Below are 27,329 nucleotides of genomic sequence, written 5' to 3'. Positions count from 1 at the left end.
CCTCTGTCCCCGCAGGAAGGACAAGGAGGGGACCCGCCACCAGCTCCCACCCGCCGCCCACGCCGCCAGCCCGGCCGCGATTTATCATTAACTCGCCCCGAGGAATTTCTTGGGCGCGGAGCCAGCCCGGGAAGTGCTCGCTCCTCCCCGGACACCACGCTCGGAGCAAACCCCCCCCCGGTGGCTCGTCCCGCCGGTGCCTTGTCCCCACCGCCGGAATCAGCGCAATAAACCGGAGTGATGCCCTAAAATCCTCTTCTCTACAAGGTCTCGGTGCTGGGGGGGGGTGTTCCAGCTGGATCCAGGGGGGGTTTATGGAGGGGGAAATCGCAGTTTTCCCCTCCCAGCTCCGCGCACCCCATCTCTGCTCCGACCCCCGCGCCGAGCGCAGTGTCCCCCCCCAAAAAAAATCACCTGCAAAGGGTCCCACCAGCTCAGCCCTGCACTAATCCACCGAAAACCCTTCGCTCCCCTGCCCGGCCCCAAACAAAGACACCCAGCCAGAGTGGGAAGGAGAGCAAACAGGAAAGATCCCACAAAAAAGCCGGCACCCACCGGGATTTACCTGGGCAGCCCAGGGGTGCATCCTGCAGCTCCCCATCCTCCGCCGAGCGCCAAATTCATTGTTTCCCTGCGTGGTATCCCGGGAAAAAGTCCAAAATAATACCTGCGGAGAGCAACCTGCTGCTGGGCTGCGGCCAAGGGCTGCCCTTCGCTCGGTGGGATTGGCCACGGCGCCCGCAGGAGCTTTAACTCTTTGTGCCCACGTCCGGCAGGGATTTTGGGAAGGGATGGCTCCGTCCTCTTCGAAGGGAATTGGAGGCTGATGGTTTGTTTGAGCTTAAGTGGGAACTTTGGAGTCAGGCGCTGGGTTTTCCTGAAATAAGGATTTGGAGTTTGCTTTTTTTCTATTTTTCAGATGGGGATTTTGGGGTCTGACGGCTTGTTCTCTGCACAAATAGGGATTTGTGAATTTGGAAGGTTTTGGGGTTTGCTCAAATAGGGATTTGTGAATTTGTAAAGTTTCGGCGTTCGCTCAAAGAGAGATTTGTGAATTTGGACGGTTTTGGGGGTTGCTCAGACAGGGATTTGTGAAATTGAAAGGTTTTGGGGTTTGCTCAAATAAGGAATTGGGGTTCAGGGGCTTGTTTTTGCTCAAACAGGGAATTTGGGGTCAGACCACGTGTTTTTCTTCAAATGGGAATTTTGGGGTCTGACAGCTTGGGTTTGCACAAAGAGTTTTGAGGATCTGACAGCTTGTTTTGCTCAGCTGGAATTTTAGGATCTGACTGGTTCTTTTAATACTTTTTTTTTCTTTTTTTTCCTCAAATAGGGAATTTCAGACTCTCGGAACTTAGTTTTTCTCAAATGAGGAATTTGAGATTCAATTTGCTCAAATGGGGATTTTAGGATCAGACAGCTGGGGTTTGGGTTATTTTTCAAATAGGGAATTTTGGGGTCTGATGGCCTGGTTTTGCTCAAACAGATTTTTGGCATCAGGTAACTTATTTTGGTTTAAGGGTGATTTTGGGGTCTGGCAGGTGAGTTTTTCTCAAATAGGGATTTAGGGTCTGACTGCCTGTTTTTGTTTCTGTTTATTTGTTTGTTTTTCAAAAGGGGATTTTAGGGTCTGAGGGCTTCTTTTGGTACAAATAGAGATTTGGGGCTCTAACAGCTGGGCTTTTTTCAAATGGAATTTTGGGGTCTGACAAATTGAGCTTTTTTTTCCAAGTGGGGATTGCTCAGAACAGCTCATTTTCTCTCAAACAGTTATTTTGGGATCTTTCTGTCAGGGCACCCTTCTCAACTTCCCCATCCTTCTGGGGATGCTTCCCAGCTGCGTGGCTGAAATGAAAGGCCGTAAAGAGCTCTGAAAGACGGGGAGAGAATTGGATGGATGGGATGAATGGGATGATGCATCCATAGAATCATGGAATGGTTTGGTTTGAAAGGGACTTTAAACCGCATCTCATTCCAACCCCTGCCATGGGCACAGACACCTTCCACTATCCCAGGTTGCTCCAAGCTCCATCCAGCTGGCCAAAAGCTGGAGCTGGATGCTGCCCTCCTTCCTTTCCATCATTCAGAGCAGAGCCCCGGTGACACAGGATGGCCCAGAGCTCCTTTTTCCCACTTTCCCAGCTGCCAGTGCTGCTGCAGGAGAGCAATCAGGCTTCCCAAGGGAGGCCCGTCCAGCCTCAGCACTTACTCTGGATTATTTGCAGTCGTGGAGGGAAGGAAAGAAAGCCACACAAAGCGACCACTAATTTAGAGCCATTTGCTCAAGTGAATTTTCTGTTGGCGGGATGTCTGGGGATCAAAGGAGTCTCAGAGGGGCCTCACAAAAATGGTGCTGGTGTTGGTGGGCAAATAACAGCGAGGGCAGTAAAACAGCAATAATGCCAAAATAATCAAATATGGGTTAATGTGCATTTAAACCCGGGAAAAACACTCTTCTGGGGTGCACGGGGAAGGTGTAAATTATACCAAAATGCATTCCTGTGGAGATTCAAGCTCTTAATTTTGCCCTTAAGCTCCAGAAGCAGAGAATTCTTTCAAATAGACTGGTTTTGGGATGTGTGTGCACCAAGCAGGCAGAGAGCCCTTTCCATCCCTGGCACTGCTCTGGCAATAACCAGAGCTGGCTCAGGAGCTCAGCTGGGATGTGGACCCTTCCCAGCAGTGGGATTTGGGGAAGCTGCCCGGGCACAGGAGCCCGTGGCTGCCCGGCAGGGAGCTGCAGCAGGCGCAGGTCCCACAGGAGCCAGGCAGTTTCCTGACTCTGCAGCTGGTGCAGGCTGTGCTCATGCTCCCTTTGGGAGCTGAGTTATGTCTTAGCGCTTCCCCCAGATGAATAAATCATGATAGGAGAGACTTTGGAGAAGGCTGGGAAATCCAGGATAACCCGTGCTCCTGGCGCTCTCAGGTGGGGAGTAAACTTTTGAAACCCCAACTCCCATTTTTAACCCAGGGCTGGCTGAGCCAGGAACCTCTCTGCCCACCCAGCTCACCTCCAGCAGAGCCCCTCCATCCCCTCTGAGAGCCACCAGAGACACCCAGTTCTCACCCAGCACCCCTTTGTGCCAGGGCTCCTGCACAGCCAGCTGCACCCAGGCCACTGGGTGATGCCCTGAGACCACCAGGACTTGGTCTCAGCCCTTTGTGGGGTTTGTCCTTCTCTGCTCTGCCCTTTCTGGGTGGCCATGGTCAAACTGTGTCACCCAGGCCCAACCACCTGAGGTGACCTCCAGCCTGAGACTACAGGGTTGGGTTTACCCACCAAAAAGGCCTTCCCTACCCAGCCACGATGGCCTCGCTCTGTCTTGGGGCTGAGCCTTCTTCCTCTTGAAGAAAGGAAAAATTTACTCTTCCAAAATCCAAACTCTTTGTTCCCATGTCCTTCTGCTCCCTTTCCTTTGCAGGAGTGGCAGCTCCCTGGCTGGGTGATTTCCACTCTCTTGGAGCCGTTTCAGTTCAAGATCCCCGAGCTCTCTGAGGTCCTTGGACTGCACCTGCAGGATCGGTTCAGTGTTCTTTGCACTGATCAGAGAAGGAGGAAAACATCAGCTGCAGTGAGGTCTGAAGGAGCATTGGGACATTCCCCAGGGAACATGGAAAGCATTGATGTGCTCAGGCATGCGGCAAGGCGGAGGTGGAGATGGGAATGGGAGCAGAGGCAGCAGCTCCCTGCACTGGGATTTCTTCCTTGAAAGCTCTGGGGAGCTGCTTTTCGGTACAAGACATCCCCATGTGAGCAAGAGCCTCTCTGCTCTCTTCACCCAGACTCCTTTGTTTAGAGGGAAAGGTAATTTTCAAAGCCTTGAGGAGCATAAAAAAAGAAACCCTAAATAAGGGTATTTATTTACCAGCCAACCCTGGCTGTTGAACACACTTTGAGGCCATGAATGAAGTGGCATCTCCATCCTAGGATGTCTGAGTGCCTTGGCTGGGCAATGTCAAGGCCAGTCTGGTCTGGTGATGAAGACAGTTCGGAGCTTTCCAACCAGCACTGCGACAGCTTAAACCCAGCTCAGACCTCAGCTCTGAACTGACTGTGCCTGTAAGTGCTTGACATCCATCAGGCTGGACTCTGAAACCAGAATTCCTGCAGTAGCTCCTTGCCAGGCTCTGTTTGAAGCTCTTCTCCACTACCTGTTATTAAAGCAGAGATTTCCAGCCCGGTTTTCAGAGGAAAGACCTTGTTTTCTGTGGCAGCCAACGGGTGTGGAACATCCAAGGGTTTCCCTGTGTTTGTAGAGATGCTTCCTTGCTTGATTTGTTGTGAGCGATCCCTGCAGGGATCACAGGGATCACAGCCAAACATGCAGGATGGGGCTGGTAGGGGAGCATGACTACGCCATGCCAGGAAATCCAACCTTTCTGCTGGGAAAGCTGATAAAATCCCCAGCAGCCTGCACAGCCTGAGCAGGCTCTGCAGCTGAGCTCCCAGAAGAAATGTCAGGATGACACCCAGAGTTTGTTTGTGCAAGAAGAAATAAACAAACCCTCTCTGCACCCGGGGGTTCACCGGCACAGGGATATCCCACTGGTCTGGAAGTTAAAATGCTGGGAGAGGCTCTTCCTGCTCCTTAAGTGGAATAATTTGAGCCTGAGACCTCTTCATACCCACACAGAGCTGGGGATGGGAGAGGAGCTTCTCCAAGCTGCCCCAGGGAATGACAGGGGGTCCTGAGGCTGAATTGACCCCAAAAACTGAGTTGATGCCAGCTGCTGCAACGGGGGACACTCTCCATCTCCAATCCATGACATCTGCCTGCTCAGCTTGAGCCAGCAGGAACAAGCCAAAAGACTCTGGTTTATGTCATCCAGAGGGATGGTTTCCTATTCTGGAAAGAACATCCCTGCTGGTATAAGCTGTCTCCTCCTGTACCAGCACAGGGCAGACAAAGCCTCACAGTGCTGGCAAGCCACAGCCTGGTGCATGGGCCAGGTCTTCCCATAAATCAGGAGAGGATCCTGCATCTCCACCTGTGGGTGCAGAAAGCCCAGAGTGTGTCCTGGGCATCCTGGCCATGGGATTTGGATCAGGTCTGAGCTGCCTGGGGGGAGGATGTGAATTCTCAGGTTTCCCAAATAATGTCTAGACCAGGGAATTGTGGAATCACAGAATCATCATGGAATGGTTTGGATTGGGACCTTAAAGATCATCCAACCCTCTGCCATGGGCAGGGACACCTTCCACTATCGGAGGTTGCTCCAAACCCCATCCAACCTGGCCTTGGACACTTCCAGGGATCCAGGGGCAGCCACAGCTTCTCTGGGTACCCTGTGCCAGAGCCTCCCCACCCTCACAGGGAAGAATTTCTTCCTAGTATTTAGTGTAAATCTCTCATCTTTTAGTTTAAAACCATTCCTTAAGCATCCTTGGGTGATTATCCATAATGAAGGAAACAAACCTCCCATTCAGAGTCCCAAAACATTAGGCCAGGTCTAATAAAAATAAATTGGAGCAAACCAGCTTGCAGCCAGGAGGGCCAGATTTCCACTGAAATGACCAGGTGTTCAAGGATCCTGTTTGGATGTGCCCTTTCTGTCCCGATCAGGAATTAGGGATTTGTCACAGCCCCCCTGGCTCAGGGTGGGAGGTTTTTTTCAGGGAGGAACATCAGGCTCTAAGGAATATCAGGACTGAGCTGTGTGTGCTCATGTGGTCCCATCCATCTCCATCATGACCAACCTTTGCTCTGGGGAAGAACTGGTGTTTGAGTGGCTTCAGCAGAAGGAGAAGCATAAGAATCCTCAAGCTTTGGGAAAGATCTTCTGGAGGGGCAGTGGAACACCGAGCAGGAAGCCTGGAGCACCCCTGTGCTGGCTCCCTGGCCTCTCTGGGTAGGATTCAAGGTTGACAATCCCTTTCCAGCTGGCACAGTCCAGTCCATGGACCACAGGGAGGGATTTGGCTGGCTGGAAATGGGCATGGGGCTGAAATGCCACCTGAATCCATGACCATCCAGGCCCTGGACTCCTGGGAATTTGGAATTTGCTGTTAAGAAATGACCTGAGTGCTACAAACATGTCCCCCAGGTACTGCCTCCCTCCTGACTCTTCATCCTTGGAGGAATTTGGGTATTCCCTGCCCCGGGGCAAATTCCTTTGCAGTCGATGGCACTGACCCAGGACTGGAAACCAGTTTTCCCAGTGAGTGAACCAATGGTTTTGCCTCCAGTTCTGCTCCAGCCACCATCTCCCTGGCTTCCTTTTCTTCAGGCTGTGTGGCCAATTCCCCCAGTTCCTCCAATTCCCAACTCTCTGAACTCTGCTTCCCAGCCACTGTGGGATTCAGCCTTGTCCATCTCCAGGCTCATCCTCCTCAATCCATGCCCTGGCTCGGATGCCACGCAGAGAAAAAAAAAAGAAGGAAAAGTCTTCACAACCCAGATTTGCAACAGGATGGCCCAGAACTAGGAATCACCCCTCTGCATCACGTATTAATCCTTAAAAACAGCAAGGAAGGACGCAGGTTTGGCCAGGAAGAGGGATGGAAGAGGGTGGGAGCACAGTGGTGCACATCCAAAATATGTGCTGCCTCTACAGGGTGATGCCTCCACAGGGTGATGCCTCCAGGCTGCTTACCCACCTTTTTTACTGAATATTTGTGGCCAAGGCAGGGTTTTACTGGTTGTGCCAGGGGATTGTGTCCCCCCCAAGCCCTGGTGGTGGGGGAAGCCTCTGTCCTGGAGATACCCATGACTTGGATCTCAGTGGCCTGTGGGCAGTGGGACAGAGAGTCTTCAAAGTGACAAAATGGAAAACCTCGGAAAAGATCCACAGGCAAAAAGGAAAACCTCGGAAAGGATCCACAGGCAAGAAGGAAAACCTCAGAAAGGATCCACAGGCAAAAATCCCTCTTGCATTGGAAGCTGTGATTTTGCCCTGTCAGGAATTACTTTGTGGATCACCTGGGAGATCCTCCTGCATTCTGGAACAACTTTGGAGCAGCTCAAGTGTTTGTGACCCACTAAGCCTTCACCCTGCAGGGACTAACCAGCTTTCCTCTGCAGTTTTCTTGTGTCCTCGGCATCCCCCAGCCCATTTTTGGGAGGCGGTTCTGTGCAGGGGCTCCTCCACAGCAGGAGGATGGAGCAGTTGGGTCCGAGCTACAGGAGATTCCAGGGATGGGTGAACTTGGCTCCAACATGACCCCCTTCCAGTCCACCAGGTGGAGAGGGGCCTTTTCCCTGCCCTGCCAGTGCACGGCCATCAACTCCTTCTGCTCCTTCACGGAGGGATGATGGATGGGGAAACCCAGGAATGGGATTTCTCTGGAGCTGCCCTTGTGCTCCCAGCTGGCCTGTGGACCTCACCCCATCACCTTCTGAATGAGCCACAGAGAGTTTAGGGCAAGGAACGGCAAAGAAGGAGTTGAGGGGATGGGCCAAGGAGGGAAGATTTCCATAGCTGCATAATAAAGGTGATTACATAAGGGCATCCTGCGTCATCTGCGGCTGGCATCTCCGGAGAAGTAATTACATCTGCACCACACATCTAAAGAAAATATTATCACGTTGGCTTCCAAATTCTATAATTAGCTCTTGCAAGATGTGTGCCAGGGGCTTTATCATTCCGTGTACGTTGGCTGTAGAGCCCAGGCACAGACACACGGAGTTTTTTTTGGTTTTTTTTTTTCATTTGCCAGCTAGGAAAATATTTGGAGTTTAGTGTGGCAGCTGACCCCAGTCCCCCTGGAAAGGGTGGCTCTGAGGGTTTGAAGTGGTGTGTGAAGAGTGAAATATTTTCCCGTTCTGCCTCGGTGCCTGCCGGGCCGTGGGGATCCAGCAGGAGGGCAGGAATGGCAAAGCCAGGGCTTGGCTTTCCCTCCTCCCTCAAATACTCTTTGATTTCTGCCCTGATGCTCTGAACCTTGGGAAGGCTTTTCTTCCCTCGCTAAATAAATGACCTGATTTGCAGGGAGGTGTTGCCCTCACTGGGCTCTCTGCTGTCGTATAAAACAAACCCCTTTTGCTCGCCCAGCTTTGGACTTCAGAGCCAACTTCGGGCTTTGAACACTTCTCCCATCCCTCCAGATCCTCAGCAAAAGGAAAAAGAGGCTTTGAAATGGAAGCAGAGGCTGCAAAGCTCTTGGTTTGATGGAGGGCTTTTCATGTGGAGCTGGAGATGGCCACGGGACAAGCTGGCAGCACGAGGGACATGGCAAGGGCAGGGATGGATGGGAGGATGAATGAGGCAGGGATTTGGTTTCCTTCTGTTTTCCATTTGCTCATAACCAGCCTGGGAGCCCTGGAAAGCGCCAGCAGCTCTGCTGCAAACAAAACAGTGAGGAGATTTATCCACATCTCCTCCAAAGGAGCCCCTCCAGCAGCAGCTTCAGCTGGAAAGTGGGGCTGTGCACGACCAGAAGAGTGGGAGGGAGTGCCAAAATCCCAAGGGCTTGGTGAGAAAATGGTTGTGCTGTGTGTGTGTGAGAGCGTGTGTGAGCAGCTTGGATAAACCATCCTCAAGTGGAAAAACATCCTCTCTACCCTGGCCTCGTGGAGTGGGGTGGTGACAGCTCCTCCCTGTTTCTCAGTTTTGTGTTATTTCCACTCAGAAGATGCAGAGAGCTGGAGGATGGGGAGAGAGGAGGACTCCAAAGCTCAGCAGAGCTGTCATTAGGGCCAGATCTAATGAAACCTGTGAGCTGCCCTGTGAGGACTGAATAACCAACCCAGTGGACACGAGGTGAGACCTGCCCAAAAGGACCATTCTGCTCCTGTTCACGACCAATCTCAGGAGCTGCTGGGTGTGTCGGTGATCAGAAATAGTCTTTCCAGGAGAGGAAAACCCAGAGTCAAAAAGCAAGCATGAAAAAAAATCCATGATGTCTCTGCTGAGATGTCTCCAGCCCTGGTGTCCTCTTGTGCTTTTCTACAACACCATGATTGATATAAAACCTTTCTCCATTGCCCCAGCCATCCTGAAGATTATCATCACAACTGAGACACAGAATGGTTCGGGTTGGAAGGAACCTTAAAACTCCTCCAGTCCCACCCCTGCCATGGGCAGGGACACCTTCCACTACCCCAGGCTGCTCCAAGCCCTGTCCAACCTGACCTTGGACATCTCCAGGGATCCAGGGGCAGCCACAGCTTCACTGGGCACCCTGTGCCAGGGCATCCTCACCCTCACAGGAAAGAATTCCTTCCCAACATCCCATCTCTCCCTGCCCTCTGGCAATTTGAAGCCATTCCCCCACATCCAAAGTCCCTCTGCAGCTCTCTTTTAGCCCCTTCAGGTACAGAGTCACAGCCTTTGTGACTTTGATTGCTCACCTGAGCTTTGCAGAGCATCCCATGGACTGATGGGGCTCCCCAGAATGTGGGGTTGTGTTGTATGGCTGCACCTCTGGGGACATAAAGCTGCTGGCCTGGTCCTTCTGCCCTAACCCTGCTCATATCTGGTTTTCACTGCTTCCATCCCAGTGCTCCTGGGGAACCCTTAAAGGAACCTAGCACCTCTTTTTTGGAAATTTACCGTCTTCAGCACCAGAGTCCCAGGGAGAAGGTGAGGAAGGATACCCCAGTGACAGCCCTGGGCAGATTGTTCTGTGTGGGAAGGAGAGAGGTGGAGAAGGGTGGTGTGGGAGCAGGGAGAAAGGGAAAGCAGCTTTGTCAATGATTAGCAGGAGAGAAAACAAGCTCCTGCATGGTTTGGGTGGTTTCATGGTGAGCATGGGTGAGCTGGGTTAATGGTTGGATTTGATGACCCTTAGAGGTTCTTTCCCAACCTCCACCATTCCGTGATTTTATGTTTCCAAAGGAATGCAGCAATTCCTACCTGGGGCTGCCCATCCATCCTGAGCCAGCCCAGAATCTGTGGCCTAAATCCAGGTGTCTTGGGTTGCAGTGCCGGATGTGACTAGGGGCACATGTTCTGTTACTGTTAAAACCAGTTGGGGAAGTGTTTTTTTCTCTTCCACAACCCATCCTCCCTCCAGGGGATCTCTGCTGTTCATGGGCCATCGAGGCTCACTGCATGGCTGATACAATTACATCATCCCACTGGGAGATGCTCCACCCAGGGGGAGGAGCCAAGCATTCCTACCTGGATAAAAACCTGAGATTCAGAACACCAGGACAGCCTGTTTGCGCTGGATTGCCAGAGGAAAACGAGACCCATCCCACCACCACTGGACCTTCAGAGGAAAACTACACCCTTCTACAGGATCATCTCTGCTCCAACAGAACCACATCTGTCACTCCAGGAGGACTTGGTTAGAATGCTCCCAACACCCTGACCAACAGGGTGTCAGGCTGTATTCTGACTCTGTCACTGTTTTCTCTTTTTTTTGTTTGTTTGCTTTTTTTTTTTGTACTACATTTTTCTTTTAATTTCCCTAGTAAAGAACTGTTATTCCCATATCTTTGCCTGAAAGCCCCTTAATTTCAAAATTATAATGATTCAGAGGGGAGGGGTTTACATTCTCCGTTCCAAGGGAAGCTCCGGATTTCCCTGGCAGACACCTGTCTTCCCAAACAGAGACACCAGGCAAAGATTCCTGGTGCTTTGTGCAAGGATTTGCCAGAGGAGAAGGCGTTTGTCTGCCTGGGCTGCAGCACCACCTGCTCTCTCCACTCCTCTCTTTTCCTCTCATCCCTACCTTGAGCTGGGGGAAGCAGAATTCCTCAGGCGTGCATGTAAAATGGGAAGCACTTGTGAAACAAGCTCCAGAGGAGCCTGGCACATGTTACAAGCTTGCACTTCATATATTTGGGACAGAACTCAGCCCGGCACAGCATCCTGATTAATTTGTCTGAGCTGGGAGCAATCCCACGCCGTTCATCTCACCTGTGCTGCTGACAGGGACTGCTGTGGGATCTGCCTGTACAGACACCAGGAGTATTCCCAGCATTTTTCCTTGGTAATTTGGGTTTTTTTAAAAATGAATCCACGCTGACAAATTGCTCAGACATTCCCAGGAAGCTCTGCAGGAGCTTTGGGGCAATGTTTCAGACAGGATCAGAGACACGTCCAAATGACACACAGATGTGGAGCTGTCTCCTTTTCTCAGTTTTTTAGCACCAAAAAAACCCCATCAGGAAGCAGGTGAAGGCCAAAATAAGGGAGAAAAGGAAGAACCCCCTTCCTCAGGCAGTAGTTGGTGGCCTGGAGTGCTCCCTGCCGTGGGATGAAGTTGATGCTCAGTGTTTGAGGGGAAACTTGGCAAGTTCATGGACCAGAAATCCATCAGGATCTTCTGTAAATTGCACGGAAGGCAGATTTGGGAGTGTATTGAGGGAATATAAAGCAGGCTCTCAGACTGGCCCTTTCTCCACCTATCCCTGCCCATTGTTGATAGAATTGTTAAGGTTGGGAAAGACCTTTTAGATCATCGAGCCCAAAAATTCATATTGATTTTCATCCCTTAAACATTAAGTGCCCCCATTGTGTCCCAGGAATGCAACAGACTGTACAGAAAGAGCTGTGAAAATTAAAACTGTTGTAATCCAGAGGTGCTTGTGTTCATGATTCTACAAAAAACAAAACCAAAACCAAACTAAAACCAAGCAAAAAAACCAACCAATCAACAAAAAACCCCCAAAAAACAACAACAAAAAAACCCTAAGAAAACCCCCCCAAAACCCCCAAAACATCACAAACAACCCCAACCCCCCCAAAATGCCCCCAAACAAACAAACCAAAAGCAAAAACCCCAAACTCCCAAAAAATCAAGCCCCCCAAAAATGCAAACCATACAAACCACCAAACGCCTTAATATTTTGCTAAACTGAACGAAACCAGGGAATTTTCCATGCTGAGGATGGATTAACCGTGAAGAAAGTAGCTAAATCTGCACGGTAGGACAAGAAATTCATCTCCAGCAGGAAGGTGGGATGGTGGGGAAGGGGAGATGGGGGCTGATTTTTTGGGCAAGCCGTGGGAAGGAAGAGCATCCCTGGGAAAAGGCTGCTTCTCCCATGAGAAGATGCTAAAGGCCCAAATTCCCTGGTAAGGACTGGAGCAACAGCGTGGTGCATCCCAGGCCACCCTAAATGTGGTTTTCCTGGACATAAGAAGAGGAAATGCTGTCCTAGGACCCAGCTGGAAGCTGGAGAAATCCCACAATGTCGCTTTTGCAGGTGGAGGGGTCCCAGGAGCTTCAGGGGACATGGCCATCCTGCTGTGCTGTGGTGCCACATGGCCCCCAGACCCAGGAGGAAAGAAAACTCTTGGAAAAGATCTCTGTGACTTGATGAGAAGCTTTAAAACTTGATCCATGTGCATTTAGAGTGGGGGGATCACCCTGGTGCAGAGAGACCTCTGAGTGCAGAGAGAAGTAACAGGGAGAGCTCAGGAAAAACATCTGGAAGGGCTGGAGAGTGTCCAGGGAAGGGAACAGAGTTGGGGAATGGTCTGGAGCACCAGGAACTGCTGAGGAAGCTGGGAAAGGGGCTCAGCCTGGAGAAAAGGAGGCTCAGGGGGGACCCTGTGGCTCTGCACAACTCCCTGACAGGAGGGGACAGCCAGGGGGGTCAGGCTCTGCTCCCAGGGAACAGGGACAGGAGGAGAGGAAACGGCCTCAAGCTGAGCCAGGGGAGGTTTGGATTGGATATATGGGAAAATTTCCACCCCAAAAGAGTGGTCAAGCATTGGAACAAACTGCCCACGGCAGTGTTGGATCCCCATCCCTGAAGCTGTGTGGATGTGGCACTGGGGGACACGGGTCAGTGGTGGCCTTGGCAGTGCTGGGGGAATGGTTGGACTTGATTACCCTGGAGGGATTTTTCCAACCTAAACAATTCTGAGATTCTCTCTGTGCATGGTTTCTTGCTTTGTCTCTTGGCAGCCTCTTCCTGGTCACCGTGATCCTGCTTCCCTCATCTCCTCATCCCAGGAAGCACCACCCCGTGAGTCTGGCACCTGTTTGCCTTGGGAAAGGTCTTTCATTCCTTCTTCAAGCAAGGCACTGCTGAGATGCCTCTGTGGGAGGACGGAGAGGGGTTAAACCCAACCCCCCCAAAAATGTCAGTGGTCCTAAAAATAGCCCGGCTTTTCCCGCTCACATTGACTCATGGTCACAGACCACAGACTCCTGAGTCACGGCAGGGGCTGTGGGGAAATCGTCTCTCCCTGCTCTGCTCCAAACAGAGCATGTTTGTGTCCGGAGTGACCCTGGGTCACCCTCGGAGGGACAGCCCTGTCCCCGTGCAGGGATGGGAGATGGCACCGGGGTGTGTCAGCTGCGGAGGATCCTGAGCTGAGCATCCTCAGGATCCTTCTGCTTCTCCTGGGGTTCCCTGGGGTGCTTCCTGGGGCTCAGCCCTGCCGGGGGGGGATGTTCCATACCTGCAGGGGACTCCCCCTCTGGAATCAGGTGCCCAGCAGGAAGTGGGACCTTGTGTGTGTCCGTTCCCACCCTAGAGGATTTCACTTGGCTCTGGTTTGACTCTCACTCCCTCCTGCAGCTCCCAGTCCTCTCCCATCCCTTCCCGAGTGCCAGAGCTCTAATCCCACAGGGGAACAAGTCAGAAAACCTTTCTCAGAAAGCCTCACTTCGTGCTCCCAGCTAAACGACAGAAATGAAGGGAAAAACTCAATTTATTCTGGAGGTGTGGGGACCAGGAGTCTGTCCAGCTGCCTCTGGGATCACAGCCAGGAGCGACACAACCTCTAAAAGCCACAAGGTGACTCCAGAAACCCTCACAGCCACCAGGGAAGTGGTGACCACAGGAAATGGGGCAGAGGAGGGGGTCCATGGTCCTTTGGTGCCAGCCAACCCCCTTTTCCCTGAAGGAGACTTCCCACCAAGAGCTGCCCCCTCTCCAGCACCCAGATCCTCATGATCCTAACCCAACATTCCCAAAACTCCGCACTTTGGTCACTGGGGCCCTCTCCCACCAAGAGGAAGGTGCAGAAGGGTGTGCGCACATCTCCCCTGCTCAGTCCCACCGGAGTAGAGACCCCCCATCCCACAGCTGGGGTTAAAGAAAAGGTTCCCATTGATATTTTGGGAGCCACTTCCTTCCCCTCCCCTCCTCCAGAATAGCTTTTTGTCTTTGGGTTTATTTTCATTGTTGCTTCATAAAGGTTTGACCCTGGCGTGTTTTGAATGGACTGGGAGGCAGCATTGAATTCCTCCTGGGACGTGGCTGTCTCGGGCACGGGAGGGAGGGAGGGAGGGAGGGAATTTCATTGTGTCCAACCTTGCAGACCTTCGGGGAGGAAAAGCAGCGGCTTCTTTTGCTGCGGTTCATGTCTGTCCTCTGCCAGCCCCTGCCTTGGCTCAGCCCATCCAGCCACCCCCACTCGTGTCACTTGTCCCTGGCAGAGCTGCTGGGTGACAGCTCCACCAGCACAGCAGTGGGAAAATGGGATTTCCATCCCCATGCCAGGTCTGACCCAGACTCCTCAGGGGTCTTCACCCCTCTGCGGCAGCCGGGAAAAGTCACCACAAAAATCCCTGTGGACCCCACGGGTGGATCCAGCTCCTTCCTGTGTGTTTACAAAGTCTTAAAATAAAGAATAAAAGCTCTGGTTAATGATCACAGAATCACAAGGTTGGAAAAGACCTCCAAGATCACTGAGTCCAACCCATGCCCTAACACCTGAATTAAACCACGGCACCGAGTGCCACATCCAATATTTTTTTAAACACATCCAGGGATAGTGATTCCCCAGGCAGACCATTCCAGCACTTTATCACTCTTTCTGTAAAAAACTTTTTCCTGACATCCAACCTGATGTGTCCTCCTGACCCACCAAAGGGTCTTGGAGAGCTCAGTTTTCATTTGGGTTTTCTCTTTTCCACCCAAAATACTTAAGAACCAACACTGGCAACCAAGACAAAACTTGCTGGCATTCTGGCTCATTAAAGTTATGGAATTTACTCCACAAGTCAGTTTGCAATTGGCCACATCAGGTCTCTCCTGGATGTTCATGGACTACAGGAAAGAAGCGACTTTTAATTTGATTTTACAAAACTAAGAGCAGCGCGATAACTGCAGCAGCATCTCCTATCCTCAAGCTGGAGATCAGAAAATTGCTGATAACAACGGAGAGGAAAAAAAAAAGCTCAATAATTTCTGTGATGGCTTTGGAAAAAGCAGGCTGATGTTCTCACATTGCACAGGGACAACAAAGTGCTTTCTAGTCCATTAGTAACCCAGGAAGACACTAAATGGCATGGCCTGAGGATAAACATTTTTAAACAGCGGGTTCAGATTAATTTGCTCCCAAGAGCCCCGTGGAAGCAGGATGAGGAGAGGTATGTGCTGCTGCTCATCCTCTCTAAGAAGTCCTGGGGTTTCTCTCAGATCCCAGAAGAGTGGAAAGATGATAATCACGGGGCAATATTAAAAAAAAAAAGGGGGGGGGTGGGGAAAGAAGAGTTGGAATGATGCAGCTCAGCCGGGTAGAAAGGGATGCAGGATGAGAGGGATGGAGCGTGGGAAGCTGTCAATATAAATAGATGGCTCGTTTAAAAAACAGCATTTCACAGAGTCCTTCAGCCTCACCGGGGGCAGGTTTGGATCAGGTGACCCCAGCAGCACCACAGACGAAAATGTGCCCTTGTGAGGAGCTTTGGTTTGGGGTGTTGTGGTTATTCTGGTTAAAAAAATGAGTTATCACAGGACCATGGAATGGTTTAGGTGGGAAGGGATTTAAAGTTCATCTCATTCCATCCCCCTGCCATGGGCAGGGACACCTTCCACTATCCCAGGTTGCTCCAAGCCCTGTCCAGCCTAGCCTTGGACACTTCCAGGGATCCAGGGGCAGCCACAGCTTCACTGGGCATCCTGTGCCAGGGCCTCCCCACTCTCACAGGAAAGTATTTATTCCTAATACTTAAGGTAAATCTGCCCCCTGGCAGTTTAAAGCCATTCCCTGTGTCCTGTCACTCACCACCTGCCCTTACTGTCCTTCTTCTTTGATCACTGAATTTCCTAATGGGGAATGCTGGATCTTGACTGGATCCCAAGGGACTGGGGCAGGGATGGTCCTCCCGGCCTCCCTCCTCCCTGTGCAGCTGCTGCTTAGAGGAAAAGGGCCCGGGAGGATGAGGATCCCACTGATCCCATCCCATTTCCCCTGAGCCTCAGAGCTTTTCAGGGATGCCTCCCACCCAAAGTCATCTTTGGATCCCCCAGAAGGTTTGCTGCCATCAGAGGACCCTCTCCCTGATACTGCCTGCTCCCTCCTCGCTCAGTCTCTTGCTGTTTCATCCTCCATGAATTTTTGGCAGGGAGTTTTCGGAAGGGAATTACGACCTCTGAGAAAAGCTGCTTCACTTCGTTTGTCTTTAACCCAGCGTTTGAGTCACCTCCAGTTGCATTTTGAGGTGGAGTGGAGTCACATCCCCTCATCCCTTCACCCCATAAACAGGGACTTTAACCCATTTTAGGCTCTGTAATAGGTACTCCGGACATTTTGGTAGCTCCGAGGCACTCCAGGAGTCCAAAATCCCTGCACCAGGCTGTGGTTCCCCTCTGGAAGCTCCTCCGCAGCTCCACGAATCACCGGGATACCTGCAAAAGGCGTCCCTGCGGCAGGAACCACCTCGCTGCTGCCATCCCCATCACTTACGCGGGACACGCCGGCCACTGGCCACCCCCAGGGAGGCAGAATCCCCCGAGGTAATTCATGCCAATTACTGCAATCAGCTAATTAGCAAACAAGATCGATTCAAATGAAGTTGCGGTGTCAACAGCTATTATGCAAGCTCGCCGTGTGCTGGAGGAAAGCCACCCTGAGAGTCCTGGCGGTCAAAAAAGCCCTCGGGGGTGGGAATTGAGGAGAGGTAAAAGGGATGTGGGGGAGGTAGCAAGGAAATTAAGGGAAAAAAAACAACCAAACAAACAAACAAAGCATCGCTGAGACAAATTAAGGAGGGAAAGTGTTGAGGATGGAAAGTGATTCAGGTAATTGCTTGTAAACACAAAAGGGATGGTGGAGATTCCCACCAGCCACGTTGGGATGAGACGGAGAAGTCAGATCTTCACTGGGGAATTATCCGGGCTCCTCCGTTGGGATCCCCCCCAAAGGTGGGAAGCGGGAGAGGTTCTCCCTCCTGGAAAATTCCAAGGTGAGACATCCTGGGAAGAGCTCTCTGCTCCCGGACACAGGACACCTATGAGGACCAGCTCTCCAGTGAAAAACCGATTGCCACTTTTGGGAGCGAATCGCCAGCCTGGGCTTGCCTGGGATGCAGCGATCTCCCGACGGGAATCAGAGCCGGGCTGGCTCCATCCTTTCTCCTTCGGGAAGCGCAAGCCTGAAGCTGGATGGGGCCGAGGGTGGGACACCGGGAGCCGGAGCCGGGTGTAAAGCCTGCAGAGACATCTGCTAATCCTCCCCTAAGCCCGCCGCGATGGATTTAAAGGGTGTTTTTGTCGCTCGCCCCCGGGATCAAGATCCTTAGAGGATAAGCGTCCCAAGGAAATGAAGGGATTCTTCTCCTCGCAGTGGGGCATGAAAGGGAGACGTGGATCCCGCTGAGATGTCCCTGCGGTGGTGCGGGTGTCACCTCCCCCGTGCTGTCCCCTCGCAGCGCAGGGATGCTGGAATTCGGGCAGGAGTTTGGCTGCCCGGCTCAGGAGCTGACAGATGTCCTGGGTTTATCCCAGCAGCTGGCCCAGAGAAAACATTATCCGGCAGCCCAAATCTCTGCCTGCCTTTTCAACCCTGGAGGGGTGCAAAATTGCTTTGCACTCCAAAGCCGAGGGTGGAGAGCTGGAGGGAAGGGTTTTCCCTGGTTTCTGTCCCGGTCAAAACCGGTGTTAGGGCTGTAACACCACGTCCTCAACTTCTCTTCTAAGGATGAGAGGGAAAGACGTCAACAGATTGATGGAAAACTTCATTAAAGAAGAAAAAAATCAAGTTTCCCAGCTTTTCTGAGCGGTGGATGTATCCCCACAAATGCTGGGATGGCTGTGCCAGGAACGTGGACATTCATGGCACGGGGTGGCTGCCCAGGGATCGCCCGGGTGACTCGCAGGGCTTGTTTTTAAAACAAACAGATCCCTTTTAGCGCCTGAAATCCCGCACCTCCGCCAGGAGGAAACGTGTGGAACAAAGAAATGCCACCATTAATCAGCTCTGGAGCTCGGGGTTTGGCTGGGGGACCTCTTCCCAAAGCCACGTACCCACCTCCCAGGGTGCTGGGCACAACCCAGCCCTGCCTGGAGCCGGCCTGGCTGCTCCTGCTCACCCCGCACATCGCACGGAGAGGGAAATAATCCTTCCTTTCTTTTCCAGCTATCAGGAATGCACCACACCTGGTGCCCCTCGGGGAGTGTTTGCTGTCCCGGCGGGCGCCAAGGCCGGATTGTTTGCCTGGGGATTTTTTTTTTTTAATGAAATATTATTATTAGAAGCTAATTTGGGCCCCTGAGAGCGCGGAGGGGAAGGCAAAGCTCTTGGCTGGCACTGAGGAATGTCAACAGGCCGGGCGTGGGTGGGTTTGGCTGGTCCCAAAGCCCTCCTGAGCTGCAGGAGATGAGTTTGTCCGGGCTCTGCTGAAAAACAAACAGGGGGATCACCCACTCCAAACACGTGGAGGTGACACATTCACCACTTCAGCCACAAGACCAGGTTTTGGAATACCTCATCCTCGCCCCCAGATTAGCTCCTGTTCTGTACAATCCCTTGGGAGGCTGCAGTGCAGCCTGGCAGAGGGAAACTGAGGTTAAGGAACCTGCCAAGGACGGCAAGTGCCAGTAGCAGGGAACAAAACAGATTGAGAACTTTCCACCTGGGACTAAACAGCACCAAAACCACTCCTGCATGGTGGGGGACACCCTGATCCCCAAAGAGATCAAGCCCTGGGGCTCGGAAAAGGACTTTGTGGGAGGAAGAGTGGGGCAGGCGGGAGGAAGAGCACAGCAGATCGGAGGAAGGAGCAGAGCAAACTCCCGCTGTGCAGTGGCTGGCTGGGCACCAGCTCGGCAGCAGTGATTTATTATTTACATTACTGGAGGAGCTGGGAGAACATCAGGGTCTCCCTGAGCCTGGCACCAGCTTTATGGGCTGTGCTCAGCCTGCTCCTGGAGACGGGTGTTTTATGTCCTTGCTGAGCTGCACCGGGTGGGGATGTGGATTTTCCTAGCAGAGACCTTTTGAGAAATGTGTTTGTTGCAGGAGGGAGAGATTTGAGCCAAGAACAGATCCTGGTCTTTCCAGAACCCCCCTCCCCTGAGCAGAGACCACCAGGGACCCCCTCCCCTAGGCAGGAGAGGCATGGGGTGCAGGGGCCTGTGAGGATGCAGCTGTCCCCATCTCATCCCAGCATGCCTGATGATTTTGGGGGATGTTTACATCCTCTCCTTTCTGCCCTGGAGTCTCTGAGCCACCTCGAGGAGCCATAACGGGGACAGCCTTTCCTGTCTTCCCATCCCACACTTTGAAACGTGCACACGGCCTGGCCAAAACAAGCCCCAACGTGTCCCTGTCCCCTGTCCCTGGTTCCTTTGCCATTCCTGGCGGTGCTGGAGGCAGGGACTGCACTGCAGGGGGATGTCTGAGGTGAGGCAGCCGGTGCTGCCATCCCAAAATCTCCTCTGAGACAGCTTGGCTGCTCCTCCAAGTGCTTGCCAAGGGCAGAGCTGGGGATGTAATGAAGGCAGTGGCCCATGGGGAGTGGAAGGAGCCTGTGCTAGATCAGCTGATATAATTAGAAAGCGGGGACAAGGAGATGAGCTCCTGTGCCCGAAAGCTGGGCTGTTTTTTTTTCCCAGCTCCAGCAGCTGGGCTAATAAAAGCTCCGACCTCCCCCTGTGCATCATCTCCAGCGCCTGCCTGGGGGCACTGCCATGGCTGGGAGGAGCTCCCACATTCCAGCTTTTCCTGGGATGGGGCATTTACAGCGGCTCTGGGCAACACCCTCCACCATCACCTCAGCCAGTCAATGTCCTCTCACCCCTCAGCTGACCCACCAGGACTGGGCAGTGTCTGACCCCCAAAACCACTCTCCAAGTTGACTTTGCCAACCAACTCCATGTCCAGGTTGTGTCTCCTCATGTTTTGGTCCAGGCAAGAACCCCCAGATGACCCCAAATGGGCCCAAGATGACAACCTGCTTGCAAAACCCTCAGCCCAAGCCCTCTGGTGATGGTGAGGAGGTGGTGGCTTTGTACGGGAATATCTCCACCAAATGAGAGGACAGACTGGGAGAGCTGGGGGTGTTCAGCTTCGAGAAAACTCTGGGGAGACCTTCCAGCAGCTTCCACTGCCTAAAGGGCCTCCAACAGAGCTGAAGAGGGACTTAGATGGGATATTAGGAAATAATTCCTCCCTGTGAGGGTGGTGAGGCCCTGGCACAGAGTGCCCAGAAAAGCTGTGGCTGCCTCTGGATCACTGGAAATGTCCAAGGCCAGGCTGGACAGGACTTGGAGCACCCTGGGCTGGCGGAAGTTGTCCCTGCCCATGGCAGGGGGGTGGAACGAGATGGTTTTAAGGTCCATCCCAATCCAGACCATTCCATGATTCTATGAAATCCCAGCCCCACAAGCCAGAGTTTCCCCACGGAAGAAGGAACTGGACGAGAGATCTTCATCCATCTACAAACCCACCTGGTCTGCTCTGGCAGCACTGACCTCTCCTAACAACCCCTCAAACCTCCAAACTGACCTCGCAGCAGGGATTTAGTAGGATTTAGAAACAGGGAAACTCAGTCTACTTGGGCAGTGCGGAACACACCTGGGTGGGCTGGGGCAAGCACTATTCCTGCTGGATTTCTGGGACATACCCAGCTGGTTGGGAGAGGAAGGAATGGACCCTTCTCAGGGCTGGAGGGAACATGGAGAACCAGAGAGAGAGACAGGCTCTACAACAACGAGGTACCTTGAAATCCTGAGCCTACAGAGAAGATCAGTCCTGTGGGTGTTCAGGAGAGGCACGTGGGTGCAGCATGAGACCCAGCCTGGTGCACTGGGCTCCTTCTCACCTCCCCTGCAGAATAAACCCCCCCGATCCCATCCTGCTCCCAACTTGTCCCTGGCAGGCGTGGATCTGTTGGGCATCGCTCCACAGACTTTCCCAGCAGGGAACCAATTCCCTCCAGTGCTGGACAGACAGTCAGTCACTGCTTCTCCCAGGTTTTCATTCCTGGTTTGGATCATTATTTTTTCTTACTGGTGCTGGGCTTCCAGAGGAAAACATATCTTTGGGCCACATACCAAGGGATTTGGTTAATTCGTCACCCGCAGACGCACAGATATTTATTTAAAAGCGCCTCTTGTTATGTTACTTGGCAACTTCCGAGCCCGTGTGTTTCTCCAGCTGATAAATATTTGTGAGGTTGGTTGTGTGAAGAGCAGCATGTGTTAAATGATCTGATTGCCTTTTTCCTGGGCTCCCTGCAAAGGGAACGGGCTCCGTTGCCCATCGGTGGAAAAGGACCTGGAGGTGCTGGTCAACAGTGACTGGACGTGAGCCCAGGTATGCTCAGGTGGGCAAGAGGCCAACGGCAGCTGGATTTTGTCAGGAATGGGGTGGCAGCGGGGCCAGGGCAGTGCCCATGCCCTGTACTGGCACTGCTGGGGCACCCCCAGTGATGGGGGTGTTTTTTGAACCCTTCCCAACAAGAAAGACCTGGAGGGGCTGGAGAGAGTTCAGGGAAGGGAACGGGGAAGGGTCTGGAGCACCAGGAGAGGCTGAGGGAGCTGGCAAAGGGGCTCAGCCTGGAGAAAAGGAGGCTCAGGGGGGACCTTGTGGCTCTGCACAACTCCCTGACAGGAGGGGACAGCCGGGGGGGGGGTTGGGCTCTGCTCCCAGGGAACAGGGACAGGAGGAGAGGAAACGGCCTCAGGCTGGGCCAGGGGAGGTTCAGGTTGGCCATCAGGAAGAGTTTCTTCATGGAAAGGGTTGCTAAGCATTGGAAAAGGCTTTCCAGGGAGGTGGTGGAGTCACAATCCCTGGAATTACCCAGTGAATGACTGGACGTGGCACTCAGTGCTCTGGTCTAGTGGGGGTGGTGGTGTTTGGTCAAAGGTTGGTACTCAGTCATCCCCGAGGTGTTTTCCAACCTGAATGATTCTGGGATTCTGGGATTATACCTGTCTAAACCTGGAGCATCCTGCTGGCTTTGGAGCACCTCGCTGGCCTGTGGTCAGGATGTGGCCCTGAAGGAAAGAGAGGCTCAGACAAAACTCATCCTCCTCTCTCAGGAACCAGATAGAGCCAACAGGACCCACAGCTTCATGGCAAAGCCCCCCCAGTTTTGTGAGATGGAAACTCAGCCCAAATCCCTGTGAACCTGGCTCCCAGCCTTGCAGCCTTGCAGGAACTCCTGCAGCTCCTGCACGGCTCAAGGGGACTTTCAGCTCCCTCTGCCAGGACAGCTCTTGGCTCCAGCCAAACCTGGATCATAAGGCACGAGCCATCCCAATTTCCTGATAGCTGCCTTAGCAGTTATCTCTGCTTTCCTTGCTGTTTAGGGAGCTCCATGGACCTTCTTCCCACCCATGGTGGGGCTCAGCCTGCTCCTTTCCCCTATGGAGGTGCCCAGGGCTGAGGGGTGATGGAAGAGCTGAGTTTTGGGTGCTTTGGGGAACCACCTGGGTAATCCAGGTGCAGGATCTCAAGGTGCTTGATCCACCACCACCTCCAGGATGGAGCATCACAGCCTTCCCATGGCTGCTGGTGCCACTGTGTCCTGCAGGAATCCTGGAATGGTTTGGAAGGGACCAGGAATGCCACTCCCTAGGCCATGTTCCTTGGAAAGGGATGACTCCAGGGGCCCTGCCTGGCTTTACCCAGGGAGCAGAGGTGTGGGGGAGCCAGAGGAGCTGGGGGGGTCCCTGCCTGCTCCCCAATCCCGAGGGCAGGGATGTCTGGGCTCTTGGCCTCGTGCCTCCATTTCACTTTCAGATCCCTCAAATAAGAACCGTGTTTGCCAGCTCCTGTGACAGGAATGACTAATGGGAAAGATCCTCTGTGAAGGGAAACAAGAAATCTCCTTGTTTCACCCTTTGTTTGCTGGGTTTCTCTGACAGCCCCGGGCATGGCTCAGTTCCTCTTCGGGAGAAAGCAGATTTTAAACCCTTCAACAGCTCCAGCAACGCTCTCTTAACTCTTAACCTTCCCTGTCGGGATAAAACTCCTTTCAGAAACTTTTTATCCACAGTTTATCCACAGTTTATCCACATTCCTGCTCCATCCACATGGAGTTATCACGCAGCGAGTGCCTCCGACTGCTGATGCAACGTGGTTTTCACAGTGTATGTGGAAAACACCCTCCCCAGCTGTCTGCATTTTTGCAAGTCAGGGGACCTGTCTTTCCGCCTCTTTTCCCGTTTTTCCTCGGGATGGGTGATCAGAGGTGCCCTTCTCACGGTGATGGCAGCAGCAGGGGATGCCCGGGGCTGATGCTGCAGCCCCCAGGGAAAGGGGGGCTCTCCCCATCCCACCTCTTGCCGGACAAGCTGCTGCTCTCTCCCAGATATCTACAGCCAGATGTAGGACTTTCAGGTGTTGGACTTTCAGGTGTTGGACTTCCAGGTGTTGGACTTTCAGATGCTTCTCTCCCTGCTCCTTTTAGCTCCGAAGGGGCTGGGAGTTGATCCCTTGGGACGCCAAGGTGAGCTAGCAAGGAGGAGTTGGAGGAGGAGGGGATCTCTTCCCTGCACGGAGCCGTGAAGCCACACAGGCACCGCGCTGCTTTTGAAATGCCCACCCTTGCCCCGGGGAGCCAGCGGGGACAATTCCAGCCCTTCCACACATCCCTCCTCTTTCCCTGTTGCCATCACAAGGCCGACAATCGGGACAAGGCGCCCGCTCCCCTTGCCGTGAGCCCGGACAGGGAATCACACCGCTCCGGCATTTCCACGCCTGTTTTCAGCCCGTTCGCCTCGCAGCCTTTGCAGAAAATAAATTCCCCAGCCAGGCTGAACTCGGATGACAGCATCGCTGCTATATTTAGCCACGGCAGATCGCCGCTCCAACCAGGGCCACACATAAACAAACCCCCGGCGCACGGAGCCCGCCTGGGGAGGGCACGGCCGGGGGGACGGGATGGAGCAGCCTCCCAAATCCTGCCTGCCCCAAACCGGGGCTGCCCCGCGTTCCCTCTTAATGCCAGCACCTCCCTGGAGGGCTCAGCGCCGGCACAATCCGCCGCCGGAGCAGGTTTGAGGATGAAGGATGTGCTGGAGGGTGTTGGAAGCAGAGCGTGGCGAGCTGAGGGAGTTGCCAAAGGTTATCCCGCGGGGCGAGCGGCATTCCCCGCCTGGGACTGCACCCGCTGGCTCCCAGCTGGAATTCAGGAAGCCGTCGGCATTTCCCTCCCTCCCGCGGACTGTGCTGTGGGGCAGAAAATGCCAGAAGATGCCCCGCTACAGCTGTGCCCGCCCTTCCTACCTCCGCTGCACATCTCCCTGCAGCCTTTCCTGCTGCCGGCGTCTGCCTGCTCCTCTCCCTGTCCGACCCTGTGCCGTGGCGCATTCGGGGATTCACGGAGCTGCGCGGGGATTCACGGGGTGTGGAGCCGAGGTTGTGGAAGAGGTTGTGGAGGAGCAGCAGGGTCCGTGCCCGGCTCACTGGCAGGCCCTGTCCTCCTCCCCCAGCTCCCCACGTGGGGAAGAGGATGGGGATGCTCAGGGAACGCTTAAAGGGGATGCTCGGGGGTTCTCAGGGGGTGCTCGGGGGTGCTCAGGGAGTGCTCGGGGGATGCTCTAGGAATGCCCAGGGGGATGCCCAGGAGGGTGTGCAGCATCCAGCAGCCCAACACCCTCCTCTGGAGCAGAGGGATCATCAGGCCTGGGTAGGAGGGAGGGGGCCGCTGGCAGCCACAGGTCCCCCAGGCTCTCGCCTCGGCTCCGAGGAGGGGACGGGGTGGCAAAGAGGGGTCCCTGCTCGCCCCCGGCGCGCCCGGGGCCGCGGCTGGGGCTCTGTGCTGCAGTGCAGCAGCCCCAGCCCCGCTCTCTCCCGGGGAGGTGGCAGAGGGGATGCCACCTTCACCCCTCCCTCCATGGCAGCGCCCGCTCCGCCTGCTCCAAACCCGGCTGCCGGGGCAGCGAGCGGGATGAGCCGTCGGGAGGAGCAACAACCCGCTCCTTTCCTGCTGGGGATGGAGCCCGCGGGCCTGGGACCCCCAGGAGCAGCGGGCAGTGGGGTGGGCGCGCACCCACGGCTTGGGGGCCGCGGTGGGCGCGGGGGAGCACTGGATCCCTGCAAAGCCAGGGAGGCACCGGCACCTCCTCGGGTGATGTCCCAAGCGGGGATCCCCGCGTCGGGGTGGGGAGGAACGCTGGATGCCCAGGTCCTGGCCGAGCCGGGGAGGCATCGGCGCCCGCCGGGGTGAAGCCTCAGGCGGGGAGCCCCGTGTCATGACGTCCCCCCACGCCCTCCCTCCCTCCCCACCGCCGCTGCTGGGCGAGGGCCACCCAGCACCGAGGCAGATGACATAATTCCCAGCAACTGCACGTTAATCACTCGGCCGCCAGCAACCTCCTTGCCGTGAATCCAACCCCCAGCCCCAGCCACGGCTCCCCTCCCCTGGCATCACTGCCAAAGAAATGAAGAAATTAAATAAAAAGAAGATGAGGGAAAGGTGACGAGGGGGAATAACCTGGCCCTGGCACTGGCACACAGGTCTGCCTTTCCCCCCTCCCCGCCGCTCCTCCCCGCCTCGCACTCTATTTTTGGGTGCTGTCACATCCCACTGGCCCCGCGGGGCCAAATCCAGGCAGCTGCGACTTTAGGCACAAACACGGCTCCCTCCCCTCCATCACACCCGAAATCGGCGCTGGCGGCCCATCCTCCACCCCATCCCCTCCCCAAAATCCTCCCCTCCCCCTCCCCCAAATTACATCTGGGTGGGTGGTTCAGGCGAGCGAAGCTCCAGCAGCAGGTCCCCCACCTCGCTCTCTGTGCACCCCACCTCTCTCCACCCCCGAGAGACCCCCCCCCTCCCCCTCCTCGCTCCTTGTCACCCCTCATCCCACCTCCCCCCTCTCCCAGCACCGCTTCCCAGTTCCTCCCAGTCGCTTCCCACCCCGAGCCTTACTCTTGGCGGGGCTGCGCCGGTGCCCGGCAGCGATGGCAGCGATGCGCAGGAGCGGGCAGGGATCGGGCCGGGATCAGGGATCGCCGCCGGGCGGCCGCTGCCGTCCGAGGGGTCTCATCTCATTTTGTCCTGTGTCACCAACACACGCACACACACACACGCGCACACACACATTCGCAGCCACGTTTCCCCCCCCTTCTTGCGGCAAACGGCGGCCAGCCCCGACCCCACCCCCTGTCACAGCAGCAGCCTAACAGCGAGGACCGGGAGGATGGAGGAGGATCTGCTCGCCTTCCCTTTAACTCTTCCCTCGCCACCCCCCCCCCCCCCCCCCCCATCAGGACAGGGCTCTGTCCCCGTGGACTGGCTGGGGATGCTGCGGTGCTGTTTGGACCTCCCCCACCCTGTCGCCTTCCCCCACAGGGCCCCGGGACAGGGGATGTTTGGGGTCTGCTGGTGCCCTGGCTCTGTTCCCCGCAGCCTCGTCGTGCCTCATGGCCCTCGTGCCCCCCAAAAAAGAGCCCCCAAATACAGGTGAGCCCTGACACTGCTCCCGGCAGTGGGGCGGGGGGTGTCTCGGGGGCACGGCTGGGGTTTGAGGGGCACGGGCAGCCCCTGGGTGACAGACAAGGCTGTCTGCCTGTATCCACCATGAAAATCCCTTTTTGGTCCCTATTTCCTCCCCATTTCCGAAAGCAGAGCCCTTTGGGGTGGAAGGAGCACAGCCTGAACCCCTGAGGTTCTCCAGTGGGGGTGGGATGGGGATGGAAAGTCTGTGTGGGAGAGGAAACAACTTTTCCCATCCCACGGAGAATCCAAGGACCTGAGCTCGTGGGTGGGGGGGGGACACAAACTCCCCAAATTCCCTCTTTCATGGATGAGCTGAGACAGGGACATCCAAATGGCCAAGGACTCCAGCTGAAGGCAGGGCAGCTCCTGACTGTGACATTCCAGGGAGTTGTCTTCTCCAAGGAGAAATGAGAGGTGCCAGAAGGAAAAGGAAAAGCTCATGATGCTGCCCATGGAGAGGCTGGTGGCACATGTCCCTGCTCCCAGTTCCCTGCAGCAAGTTTAGGTCCTGCAACACACTCTGCCTCTCCCCTTGGCCTTTCCATGGATATGTGGAGGTCACACCCGTCCTGCTCATCTCTCGGGAGTCCCAGGAGGGAGGAAAGAGGCAGGAATTGCTGCCACCGAATTCTGCAGATGTCCAGTGAAATGGCAGAGTGGATAATTAATTATTCCTGCTAATAGTGCTGGACAGGCCCTTGGCTGCTCCCCCAGAACTGCAGATTGTGAGTTTCTCCCCTCACAGGTTGTTGCTGACAGCACTCCAGGGGCTGTGTGTGATGCTGCCTGGATGGAAAGG

General features: G+C 54.5%; 1 protein-coding gene across 4 annotated transcripts in view; it reads right to left on the bottom strand.

Annotated features, from left to right (window-relative positions):
* LZTS3 (leucine zipper tumor suppressor family member 3) overlaps window positions 1-26,158 on the bottom strand; it is a 46,537-nt gene extending 20,379 nt beyond the window's left edge. For 2 of the 4 annotated variants that reach the window (XM_066185203.1, XM_066185207.1), the window contains exon 1: window positions 25,961-26,158. The gene's annotated coding sequence lies outside the window, so the exon portion shown is untranslated. Of the gene's footprint in view, window positions 1-555; window positions 4,383-25,960 lie in introns of those variants that run through there. The other 2 variants (XM_066185206.1, XM_066185205.1) reach the window with 2 other exon arrangements.
* Between the last annotated feature and the right edge of the window lie 1,171 nt (window positions 26,159-27,329).

Source organism: Chamaea fasciata, unplaced genomic scaffold, assembly GCF_029207755.1.
Source record: "Chamaea fasciata isolate MVZ Bird 193981 ecotype frontalis unplaced genomic scaffold, bChaFas1.0.hap1 SCAF_6, whole genome shotgun sequence".
In the NCBI taxonomy this organism is placed as follows: domain Eukaryota; kingdom Metazoa; phylum Chordata; class Aves; order Passeriformes; family Sylviidae; genus Chamaea; species Chamaea fasciata.
The sequence above is the reverse complement of the archived record's forward strand: the minus strand, read 5'-3'. Positions and strand labels throughout refer to the sequence as shown.